General features: G+C 41.0%; 1 pseudogene; it reads left to right on the top strand.

The window, feature by feature from the left end:
- The first annotated feature begins 7,747 nt into the window (after positions 1 to 7,747).
- On the top strand, positions 7,748 to 9,669 carry LOC130575054 (uncharacterized; annotated as a pseudogene).
- The last annotated feature ends 2,340 nt before the right edge of the window (positions 9,670 to 12,009 follow it).

Here is a 12,009-nt window from a genome sequence, read left to right as displayed (position 1 = left end):
ACTTACTGCAAGTCAGCAAGCTCTGTCAGTCCAAATCAAGATCTGATACACATACAGGTATAGAGGAATTCATTCAGGAAGACCTTGATCTGAGTCCCAGTCACAGCAAAARAATAATAACCCAGTTCTCTAACTCCCATTATAAGATAATTGTTGAAGAGTTCAAATGTGCATGAGGAGTAARCTTCTCCTGTGCAAATGGAACTGCAGGAAGGTAAGCTACCTGCATTCTACAAGCATGTTTCTGATAGTCTGATGCAGTTTACTGTGACTCTGATTGGCATCACATCCTGCTGTTTCTGTAAGTGTTGGTTTATTTGCTTTCTAGAAAGGAATCTGTCCCTAAGCAGATTTGATTTTTTTTTCCAAAGCTGTAAATTTAACTATCCAGTTGCATTATCCAGCTGACAACCATCAGAAGTGAAGCACTGAGAATATTTTCCGAATGAGAMACAGAAGTACATTTACTATCTCTTTATGCTGCAGTATTTTTTTTTCAGATGTTTGACACAGCATGAAAGAGATTTAGCTGACCATTACACAGCCTTGACCTTCCTACCGCCATGCTGTTGATTTGTCATCAAATGTTGCTCATTTGTCATCTAACAATCTRATTAGGGGAAATGAAATGTGACACTTTTTAAGAAAACGATTTTTTTTTTTTAGCTTAATTTTCCAGATCCCACCTTTTGGTCACTTTTAGSTAGAAATGAGGTCAAAATATCTTCAAAATTTGCACATATCTGCTTGTGTCCAGGTCTWCTGCAATAGCAAAAAGAAGAGCAACACAGTCCCATGTCCTTCCCTTTAGAGAACTGAAATAGGCCTGAGCTGGGAGTCTTATTCTCCATTTTTCATATAATGCAACAGAGTTTAGCCTGGGACTTCTACTTTTAGGTTCTTTTTTTTTCTTTTTACTCTACAAAAAGTCAGATCAAAGAAAAAAAAGACAACCCAGCTTCTTTTTGAAAAGGKATAATTGGAAAATGCAGGCAAAAAATGTTTTCTGTAATTTTCTTCCTATACATTCTTTGGCTAGAACACAAAGCAAAACTTTTCAGAACTTACATTCTAATGGAGGAAAAAGCCCCAACCAAACAACAAATCTCAGCTCACATGTTTTTGCACAGACAGCATCTAGCATTTGGACATTCCCAGAATTTTTTCTTCACAGCTCCAAGCTAGCTCCTGCTTAATTTGTTTGGTTTTTTTTTTCTTCCATCAAAACAAAATTGAAATAACACTCATTCACACTTGTAGACAAGCCAGTTGCCTGAATAACTATTTTTCCTTTCACAGATAAGCTTAGCAACTTTAGCAGCCTTAACATGGTGGCCACCAAACAGTGATGCTGGTTGTTGAGGTGATGGRAACAGCCATAAAGGCAGCCTGATCAGAAGGGGAAAATTACTTAACAGAAGAAAATATTTACCRGAAAAATACTCTCAGAGGAAATGCCTGCCAGCCTGGGAACTTTGAACCTGGGAACCAGGCCTGTAAACCAAAAACATCTTCAAGAAGTTCTCAGCTGGCATCTTTGAAGTACAGCTGAGTACATAGAAATTTGAAACCTCCGGAGATACAATCARTAAGTGCAAAACCAAGGAACTGTAAGAGCAATTTATTATCTGAAAAGACAAAAAATAGTCTGGAAAAAAGGGGAAAACATCCTGAGAAAGTATGAATTAGTAGGTGCCATTGGCTGTTCTATCAGCAAGAAGATGATAACAGTCTGAAAATAAAAATCGGTCTKAAAGAACAGAAAATATTATCATCTATCGTCTGCCCTGGATAAAAACCATCAATTAAMATCTATTGGCTGCTCAGAGTGGTGGTGTCCTACAGTCTTATGTCTCTGTGATATAAAACTGACTTCTATTTTTTATTGAAAATGGAGCTGTTCTCTCTGTGACAACTTCCTGTGCTGTATATATTTTTCATTCCCTAAACAGGTTGAATTCTCCACACGAACTTTCTACAAAATCTTGGACTGTCACTGGGATTTCCAYCCCTGAAGTCAGACTCTCTCTGTTACATTGATGGTCCCCTTTGGGCTCCCTCCTTGGGTCCATAGGGTTTGTTCTCTCACTTTCAGATGGTTTGTCCCCTTCTAATTTGCCTAATACTGGTATTATATGTTCATATAAGTAATCAATAATGAGCATATCTGCTCTTACATTGTTGATAAGTTGCTTCCCTAATGAAGACTTTGTAGTAACTAGTAAAAGTACATACCTACTTRTCTACTGCTAAAATGCTGATGGTTGCTCTAGTTGATTGTTGSTATGCTATTGATAGATGCTATACTATTAATTGCTAGTATTATTGATTGCTGACACAGTAATCATTGAGAGAAATTTTTAATAACTTGGGAGATGCATTTTGCCTTTATTAAGCATAGGCATATTTGCTAATGCTGATTTTTTGTGGCAATTTGTGGTAAATTGGAACAGGTTGCCCAGGGAGGTGGTGAAGTCACCATCCTTGGAAGTGTTCAAAAAAACATGGACATGGCACTTTGAGATATGGTTTAGTTGACATGGTGGTATTTGGTTAAAGGTTSGACTTGGTATTTCTTCCAACCTTAATGATTCCATGATTCCATGATCTGTAATAAAGAAGGGTAATTTAGATGATAAAGTCTCCATGTCCTTGTATATTACAGAACCTTATAAACCCATGGTTGTGATCTCCACACACCTGCAGGCTGGGAAGTCCTTCAGGCATGACATGAGGAGGAGAAAAGGCAGTTTCYTCAAAAATCCCTAAGCCAGATGAATGGATGTGTTTGTGAGGTTGGCATTGGTGATGCYGCAGCACCATGGCCAAGAAAGGTGAGCTGAGAAGCGAATGTGGAAACTGGGAGCACAAACACATATGGAGAAACCATAAGTAAATTAACATAACTCAAAATATGCAGAATTCCTGCATTTGTGAAATAACTAAACCTGATTCATTTTGCAGATAAATTTGTGAAAATTTGTGAATGCTGCTAGGAAAAGATGGCCGGACTTAGTGCTTTCCTCAGCTAYATATGGGCATTTAATGAAAGGAAAAAACAATTATTTCCATTTGGATTTAACTCTCCTTTTGCTTCTCTTGAACCACAATAAATAAATTGTATTTATTTACAATGTCAGTTTGCTTTTAGCTCTCAAGCCCAGTTTTACTGGTCACCTGGTWGTTGTTTATATAGGCAGTTGCTAGGGAATAGAAAATGAATAGTCTTCATCTCAGCATGAAACAAAAAATCAAATCTGCTACCTTCCTGCTACCTTTGGAACTCTATAGCAAAGACAAACATAGGAGACAAGAGAGAATGAGCTTTAGGGCATCTGACCAAGAGCATTGCTATGAGCTGATGATTATTTCACTGTCCTCTTCCCAACAAAGGTAAAAAAAAAAAAGTTTTAACCAGAGCTGCTTAGAAAAGCTTTTTTTTTTTTTTCCTCCTAAGTACTCTTTTTACCTGTTTAAACAAAAAGGAGACCTGAAACTTTTGGTATTTGCTCATAGGGCTCAAACATATTGTTGCAGTGTGGGTCTCTACTGTTTGCTCCTGGAGCCAGGTTCTTCCTCCATGCACTCTCTCTTCCTTGCAGAGATGCCAGAGCAGAACTCTTGCCACAGTGCATTTCAGGAGATACCGTCATCTGGCAGCTTGGTGAGGACAGCAAAGGCATGAGACAGCCAAGAAGTGAGTCCCACAAACYACTGGCAACAGTGCCAAATTAATTTTTTCCACACATCTGGCCAAAATGTTTTGGCTTTTGCCATTTATTCTTTAGAGGGAAGAGAAAAAAATATAAATTTTCCATCCAAAGCAAGTGCTGTCTTGTGAAAAGAAAACTCTAAATAGAACTTCAAGAGAGTTTTGACAGAGATTTTCCAACCAGTGGTCTGATAGAATGGGGGGTGCAGAGATGAATGGGCACATAGGCAGTGTCCCCTCTTGCCCTGGCAGCTAAATGGGAGGGTGCAGTGAAGGCTCTTGGAAATCTCCACAGCTCCACAGCATTACTCATGAGGGCCTGATCCCCTTTGCTTTGGAGGCCTTACAGCACTCTCAGTGCCCTGCTCWCTCAGCAAAGAAACGAAAGGACCCCTCTTGGTGCCTGAAATCTGGAGACTTAAGGGGACCCTGCTGGTCAGGGGTTTCTTCCTAAGAAATCAAATGTTGATATTCAAACCATTTATTCTCTTCTTTCATGTGTGTTTTCTTTCTTTTTGTGGTTCTGATTCAGCAGCAATATTATTCTCAGTGCAATTTATGGATGAACTTGCCCTTGCTAAGAAGGAGACCTCTACAGAAGTGATATATGCCCATGTTGGTAGTTTTATTGCTTTTCCAGAGTGCACTGTTTGCAAAAAAGGTGGCTGCTCAGCATTTTTTTTCCCCCACTTTAATATCTGCAAAATTTTGGTCTTGTCTTCTCTCTTTCATGTGTATTGACTTGAGAAATAAGCAGGAGCTGTTTCTGAAATTCAGATAAAAAGGACACATAATAATTTCCATCTGTGCAGCTTCCTGGGGTGGTCTCCCCACCACGCTCCCCTAATCCAATAAAACAAAAAGTGAGCAAGATCTTATTATTACTATCTATCCACTGGCCACCATATTTGTTCAAAATGACCAATTTTACCTTTTAATGGTATGTGGAGGTAAGTCACAAGGAACCCTGTCTTTGCCCATGTAACCATTCAGGCTCCTCTGTGCATCCACACTTCAAAATCTCAGCACTGAATCTCTTTCAGAGACAATTCTTATCAGCCAAACAGCCTCTCTTCATGGTCCTTTCCCAAGCAGATTTAGAATACCTCTCTCAAGGTTTTAATGCAGCTCYCTTTCTTAAACACTTTTTAAAAAGAATGACTGAGATCCTTCTGTAAGTTTCTTAGGTATCATGCACTTAAATTATTTTTTCTGAATTCTGAAACTTATTAAACAATAATATTTCAAAAAAGAAACAGTATCTAATAYGGTACTGCATGGTGTGCATTCAGGCTGAAAGGGAAATAATTTATTACAAAGAAATTCTGCAAAGGAAAGTACTTCTAAGAGGAACATTAAAGAACTCTAAAAAGATTAAAAACAACATATGGTATTTTTCCCTTTCTCCCCCCCAATACTAGATCAACCAAACACGTAATTTAGTTTTTTATGATCTGGCATCAGCGAGTGCCAGTTATCATTGTTCAGTTTCCATCACACAGCTCCTTAACAGATTGCAGTATAGCTACAATTAATTAGGAGGAGAGCTTGCTGCTGGCACTGCCACTCCAGGTCTCTAGATCTCCTGGGGAGTATGTGGTCACTCCTCAATGGAGAACTCTCAGCTGGCAAAGGCCAGCAGGCTCTGCAGGATCCTTAACACAGATTTTTTCCAGAAATTCATTGCATTTAGCACCATGTAGTGACAAAACCTCAGTGTCAAGGGAGKTGTGGAACAAGCTTTTGAGTACAGGAGACAGCTGCAAGTGGTGAAGTTAACAAAACACAGGAGCTCACTAAATCTTTTAGCTGACACCTGAATGCACAACTGTCATAGAAACGTTCAAGTATCTCACTGGAGCTACCACTCTAACACCATGCAGCTCCTCCCTGGGACAATTCAGCAGCTCTCAACATGACAACTATRGGCCTTGAAGGGGCTAGCGCATCACCAGCAGAGCCGCAGCTTAAATGCTGCGGGACTTCAAACTCCTGTCTATCCAATAAATCTCATTAAAGGAAGCTAAAAATAGAACATTATTTCTCCATTGGCTTGACCAGAGATGGGGAGGCCTGTGCTGGGGACTAGAAGGAGCAGTCCTGTGTACGTGTATGCAAAGCCAAGGAGGTATGTACTCCAAGACTAATTCTTATTAAGCTGCGCCTCAGTGAAAAAGTTGGTGGACTCTAATCCCAATAAAGGCTTTTTGTTTCTGCTGACTTTTATTATCAGGGAAAGTACATCTTTTTCAGACTACCAGTGATTTAAACATTTGTGTTTAAAGAAAGAACTAAAGTGAATTGCAAGAGTATGCAGATTGTATCCTCCCTTACAGTGCTGGTCTTAACGTAGAGAAGGCTCATGCAGTTGCAATGAATTTTTGCTTAATAAATTACTTTCTTTATGTATTTACCACAAGAAATGCTGAATACACTAAATATTTTTATTAGAAAATTTCCCTTGACTTCAATTTTTTTCTATTATACTTCCCTCATGAATTAAAAAAGTAAGATCTCCATCCCATTTTTAATATTCTGTGAATATGCCGTCCTCTGCATCTTCCAGTGACAGATGTAAAAATGCCTACAATGCAGTCCCAGTTCAAATGTCATGCTACAGTATTTTCCCTAATAGTAAAACACTCGCTRCCTCATACTTTTACTAATTTGGCCTTGTTCTTCTGTGATAGTCTGTTCATGAGTCTCTTTCAAAAGYCCTGCAAAGCAGGAACAGACTCGCATCTTCGCAGATCCTGAATCAGGGAATGAAAGAGGATTATTTAACTTGACTAAAGCCATTYAGTGAGTCAAACTAGAATTAGAAAGAAGATCTCAGAACTGACATTTATAATCCACTGTTCTACAGTCTTTTTACCCCTTTCAATTCAGGGCATTTTTCATTCTTGTACTTTCTATTCAAAACACTATGTTTTTGTGGTGCTACTTTCATGGTCTACAAGGAACTTAAGCCAAATTGAAAACAATTTCAGAAAAAAAACCCATAAAGAAATCTAAGCAGAAAATATGAAAGGGGTCTTTATCCAGATGCATATATTTTGTGGAACTTCTTACTTCACCTTCTGTCTTTTACTGGAAAATGTTTAAAATTAAAGACAAGGGGGAAAAAAAGCACTACAAATAATAGAAGGATGTAACAGGATTATTCACTGTAATATTGATATGTTTCTATAATGTGCTTTCTAATGGATGTTGTATTCTTAAATAAAATTGCATTAAGTAAAAACTACATTCATTTTGCAATGAGGAAAATGATAGCTGAATTTAAAAAAGGGAAATACCACCTATGCTCCAAGGTGATTACTTACAAGTGTCCTAATATTCGTGATTTTGAAAATGCCTATGATTTTCAGATCTGATATCAGAGGGAGGTGGTTTTCTAACAAGAGACTCTGAGGCCTCTGTAGTTTTTTCTGGGTACTACAGGCCAGAGCCTTGAGGCAAGTGGAATGGCATAGGAGAATCTGGACAATGCAGCCCTAGGATACAGAAAAGCATAAAGGTAGTAGAGGGTTTCAAAAGACTTACAGACTATTAAATATTTTCCTTAAAATTAATACAAATTACTCACTTTTAATGACATAACTTGCCAATCCATTCAGCTGCAACCAGTCCTCAATGAAGCACAAACAGTCCTGGAAAGCACTGGTGACAATATCCTACACAGGTAATGAAGTATCCAACAAGGAATGGTGTGCTCTTACTGTACTGAAAAAYAGGAAAGGCCTTGATGGAGATGTGAATGTCAGGTGCAGCCTTGGCTGCAGAGACAGTGAGATTGTGGAGTTCATTATCAGACAAGGAGGCAGCAGAGCAGCAAGATGACAACCATGGAATTCAGGAGAGCTCCTTTTAGCCTCTTTAGGGATTTTCTTGGAAATGTCCCATGGGGATAAGCCCCACAGGGAAGAGAGGTCCAAGAGGGCTGGTTGATAATCAGGGACCACTTCCTTGAGGCTCAAGAAAGGTGCATCTGGATGGGCAAAGAATTAAGCAAAGAGCAAGAGACTTCCGTGGATGAGTAAAAAACTGTCATTACTGAAGTGCAAGCAGAAAATACACAGGAGATGGAAGCAGGGTCAGGCCACTTGGAATGAATATAGAGAAATTGTCAGAGTAAGTAGAAATGAGACAAGGAAGGCCAAGGCCCATCTGGAATTTAAACTGGCCAAGGATATCAAGGACAAGAAGAAAGGTTTCTTCAAATATATCAGTGACAAAAGGAAAACTAAGGATAATGTGTCCGTGTGTGGAGGGGGGATCCTGAACACAGAAGAAGCAGAGAAGGCAGAGTTACTGAACACCCTCTTTGCACTGGTCTTCACTGATAGGACCACACCTTGGGGATATCTGACCCAGAAGCCCAGGGCAGGAAGACTCCCCTTCATCAAGGAGCATTGGGTTAGAGAACACTTGACATCCATAAGCCCATGAGCCCCCRATGAGCCCATGGACATCTGTAAGTGCTGAGAGAGCTGATGGACATCATAGTGAGGCCACTCAAATAATCTGGAGACCGGGAGAGGTGCTTGAGGACTGGAAGATGGCAAATGTCACTCTTGTCTTCAAAAAGGGCAGGGAGAACCCAGGGCACTAGTGCTCAGTGAGCCTCACTTCAATCCCTGGAAAGCTGATGGAGTGCCTCTTCAGTGCCTGGTGGGGGTAGGTCTCTTCTCCCTGGCAACCAGCAACAGGACAAGAGGATACAGCCTTTATCTGTGCCAGAGGAAGTTTAGACTGGACACTGAGAAGAAATTCTTCATGGAGAGGGTGATTAGATACTGGAACAGGCTGCCCAGGAAGATGGTGGAGTCACCGTCCCTGGAGGTGTTTCAGGAAAGAGTGGATGTGGAACTCCTAGTGGTCCAGTTGACACGATGGTGTTTACTTAYAGGTTGGACTCAATGACCCAGAGCTCTTTCCCTACCTAATTGATTCTGGGATTCTGGAGGCCATTTCTATCCACAGAGATGACAAAAAGGTGACCAGGAGTAGTCAGCATGGGTTCACTAAAGATTCACTAAAGGTAAATCATGCTTGACTAACCTGATTGCCTTCTATGATGAAAGAACCACCTGAATAGATAAGGGGAGAGCAGTGGATATTGTCTGCCTCAATTTCAGCAAGCATTTTTTGACACTGTCTCCCRTGATATCCTCATAGGCAAACTCAGGAAGTGTGAACTTGGCAAGTGGAAGGTAAAGTGAATTCCGAAATGGCTGAATTCCACTTCCCAGGTGGTCATGTCAGTAGAACACTATGTAGTTGTAGGCCTGTCACTAGAGGTATCCCCCAAGGTTCAGTACTGGGCCTGGTGCTGTTTCACTTGTTTAATTTGTTCATCAATTACTTGGCTGAAAGGTAGATGTCTCCTCAGCAAGTTTGCTGGGAGAAGTGGCTGATACCCCAGAGGGCTGTGAAGCCCTTCAAAAGGACCTCGACAGGCTGGAGAGACGGGCGGAGAAGTGTCAGAAATTCAACCCAGTCAAGTGCAGGGCCCTGTACCTAGGCAAGAATAACCCCATGCACYAGCACAGGCTGGGAACTGCAGGAAAGCAGCTCTGTGGAGGAGGACCTAGGGGTCCTGGTGGACAACAAGCTGTCTGAGAGCCAGCAGTGCTCTTGTGGCCAAGAAGGCCAATGGTGTCCTGGGGTGCATTAGGAAGAGCATTGCCAGCAGGTCGAAGGAGGTGACCCTGCCCCTCTACTCAGCCCGGGTTAGCYAAATTCAAAGTGCTGTGTCCAGTTCCGGGCTCCCCAGTGCAAGAGACATGGAGCTCCTGGATTGGGTCCAGAGGGCTTTGATGATGATTAAGAGACTCACAGTGGCTTTAGGACCTGCCTCCTGCAAAACAACAGGGAGCCGTCCAGGAGAGGAGAGGTACTACCCATGGCCCTCACCACGAACACTGAGCCATCGCATCCCAATGCCAGCTTGATCACTGCTGGCTGAGCTGCACGTGGTGGTGCTGGCACCACACTGGGAACATCCATGTGGGGCAGGTGGCCCCCATTCCTGCTCTGTGTGGAACTTTCCTCCCCTTTTTTCCCTGGCTCTCTGCTTACTCATAATTGCAGTAATCAAATATGGCATTCATGTCACCTATGAAATGCCACTGAAACAAACTTTGTGCCTCCTGGAGGTTTTATATACACCCTATGATTCTATGGGCACAAGCAGCTGTTGAGAATTGAGATAAAGGTAGTGATTTACTCAGATTTGCCATTAGGCAAAGTTTTTTTTTTTACCTTAATATTTTTTTACCTTATATTTGTCTTTTGAGCACCAAGCACTGTGTCCTTTCAATKAAAACATTAATAAGCTCCTTTGAACGGCTCACTGCTTTGCAAAACTGCTGCACCCATCTTCCTTACCTTCCCCTGGCCTCAAGTTTACTCTGGATTCTTTGGGAAAGGATGGCTTCTACACTGAAGCAGAAGCCAAATACAGAGAGTGCTCAAGCACTATATAGCATTTTAATACAACTGTTAGAATTGCAACTTTTAATGTTAATGTACTTTTAACAAAATGCTATCAGGATTGAAATTTCTTGCCCACTTCTCTCAGAGAGCCTGATAGTGCAGGATGGGGTAGGTATCAGGTTAGACAATGAAAGAATTTAGGATTGTGTAAATTGGATTTTTTTGAGAAAAAGACAGCTATACAACCTTTATTCATGGGGCTGGAAATCCTATTTCATCCCTGGTACCCTGTGCAGACATTGGCTGGTGTGGGATGAGGGTCACAGCACCCAGAAGAAGGCAAGCTACCACAGATKAATCAGATATGTCAGCTACTTTCAGGGAAAATTGCCATGTTAGATGGCCTGGGGGCATCACAGACAGTGGTGGCTATAGCCTGAGATCTAYAATATTATCTAATTAACTTTCCACAGAATCTGAAGAAGGGACATTCAGTCTTTTGGTGGGACTTCATAAACATCTCCTTTTTAAGTACCATATGAAAGCACTCAGCAGCACACGTCTTTAAGTAACACATGAAATCTCCTCACAGTCATCTGTGATACAGGATAAGAGCATAGATAGCTCTAACTACATTTTAGAAAATGTCATTAAGAAAATGAATTGTGCAAATTCTTTGTCTCATGAATAATATTAAAGAGGAAAAATCTCAACTACTAGTCAAACGTGTGGCATGTTCTTAATAAGAGAACATTTGTACTAAAACAAAATGTCAAACATTTTCTGATCAGCTGCATCCTCAGCTTGATGTGCCTCCTACTCTCCCACCAGCTCAGCATAACCTGCTGAGCTCCAGAGTGAAACCGAGCTTTTCCAAAGGGTCCCGGTGCCATYGGGGAGTTACAATGCAGTGGTAGGAACAGCCAGCCCCTGTGGAGAGTGTAGGCACAGTAGGAAGGCAGGAGCCCAAGGTTTGGAGAGACTTGGGGGGAGATGCACCCTTTGGGGTGCATGACAAGATCAGCAACTTTGGAAGAAAAATGTAAGTTGGAGAACACAAAGTGAAATAAATACTCATCATTAATGTACAGGACTATTTTAAGAAGGTTTACTCCCAGGGCCAAAGGTACTCCTTTCTACCCCAGAGAAAGCCACCAAGTGGCAAAACCCTACAGCAGGTCTGGGCTTCACTAGTACCCCTTTGTGCCCAAGGCATCTGTCTCCCTTGAAGCTGTACCATAAGACTGTGTGACCAGAAGAAAGTGCTACACTGAAAAAGAAACGTTAGGTCAAACGGGGCATCTGCATTTACCTCTATACTTACAAACTACGTGCCCGACCTCTGCAACTAACAGCACATACATCACGACAAAAATGTGCAAAACTTCCATTGGAACATGATCAAAGAGTTCTTCTTTAAAATATAACCCTCACCTGCACAAAGTGTTATTACTGAAGAACTGGGATGCATGAGGAAGTGGTAGCCTGAAAAAAAGATTACTCATAGCTGCAAGCAACAGAAAAGTGAGGCTTATGAAAACAACTGTTTCATAATCAAAATTATAGTAAGTGATAAGGCAGTGTATTCTCTAGTGTGGAAACTAAGGAGCTGTTTTCATATAAAGATACTTGGCTTATTAAGTTAACTGAGAAGGTCACAGTGAAGCAGAATGATTTTCCCAAGAAACAAAACCCCAACAGTTTTCCTCATTATTATATCTACATTCCACACAGTGAGTAGGCATCTAGATGCTGTTACCATTATATATTAGATTGTCTGCAATGATTTCATTGCAACTGTGTGTTCTCCCTGGTCTTTCCCCTTTCTTCATTTCAATTCAGATACTAAAGTGCAA

Source organism: Malurus melanocephalus, unplaced genomic scaffold (assembly GCF_030028575.1).
Source record: "Malurus melanocephalus ecotype Western Australia unplaced genomic scaffold, MMel_1.1 scaffold_4, whole genome shotgun sequence".
NCBI classification, from domain to species: Eukaryota; Metazoa; Chordata; class Aves; order Passeriformes; family Maluridae; genus Malurus; species Malurus melanocephalus.
The sequence above is the reverse complement of the archived record's forward strand: the minus strand, read 5'-3'. Positions and strand labels throughout refer to the sequence as shown.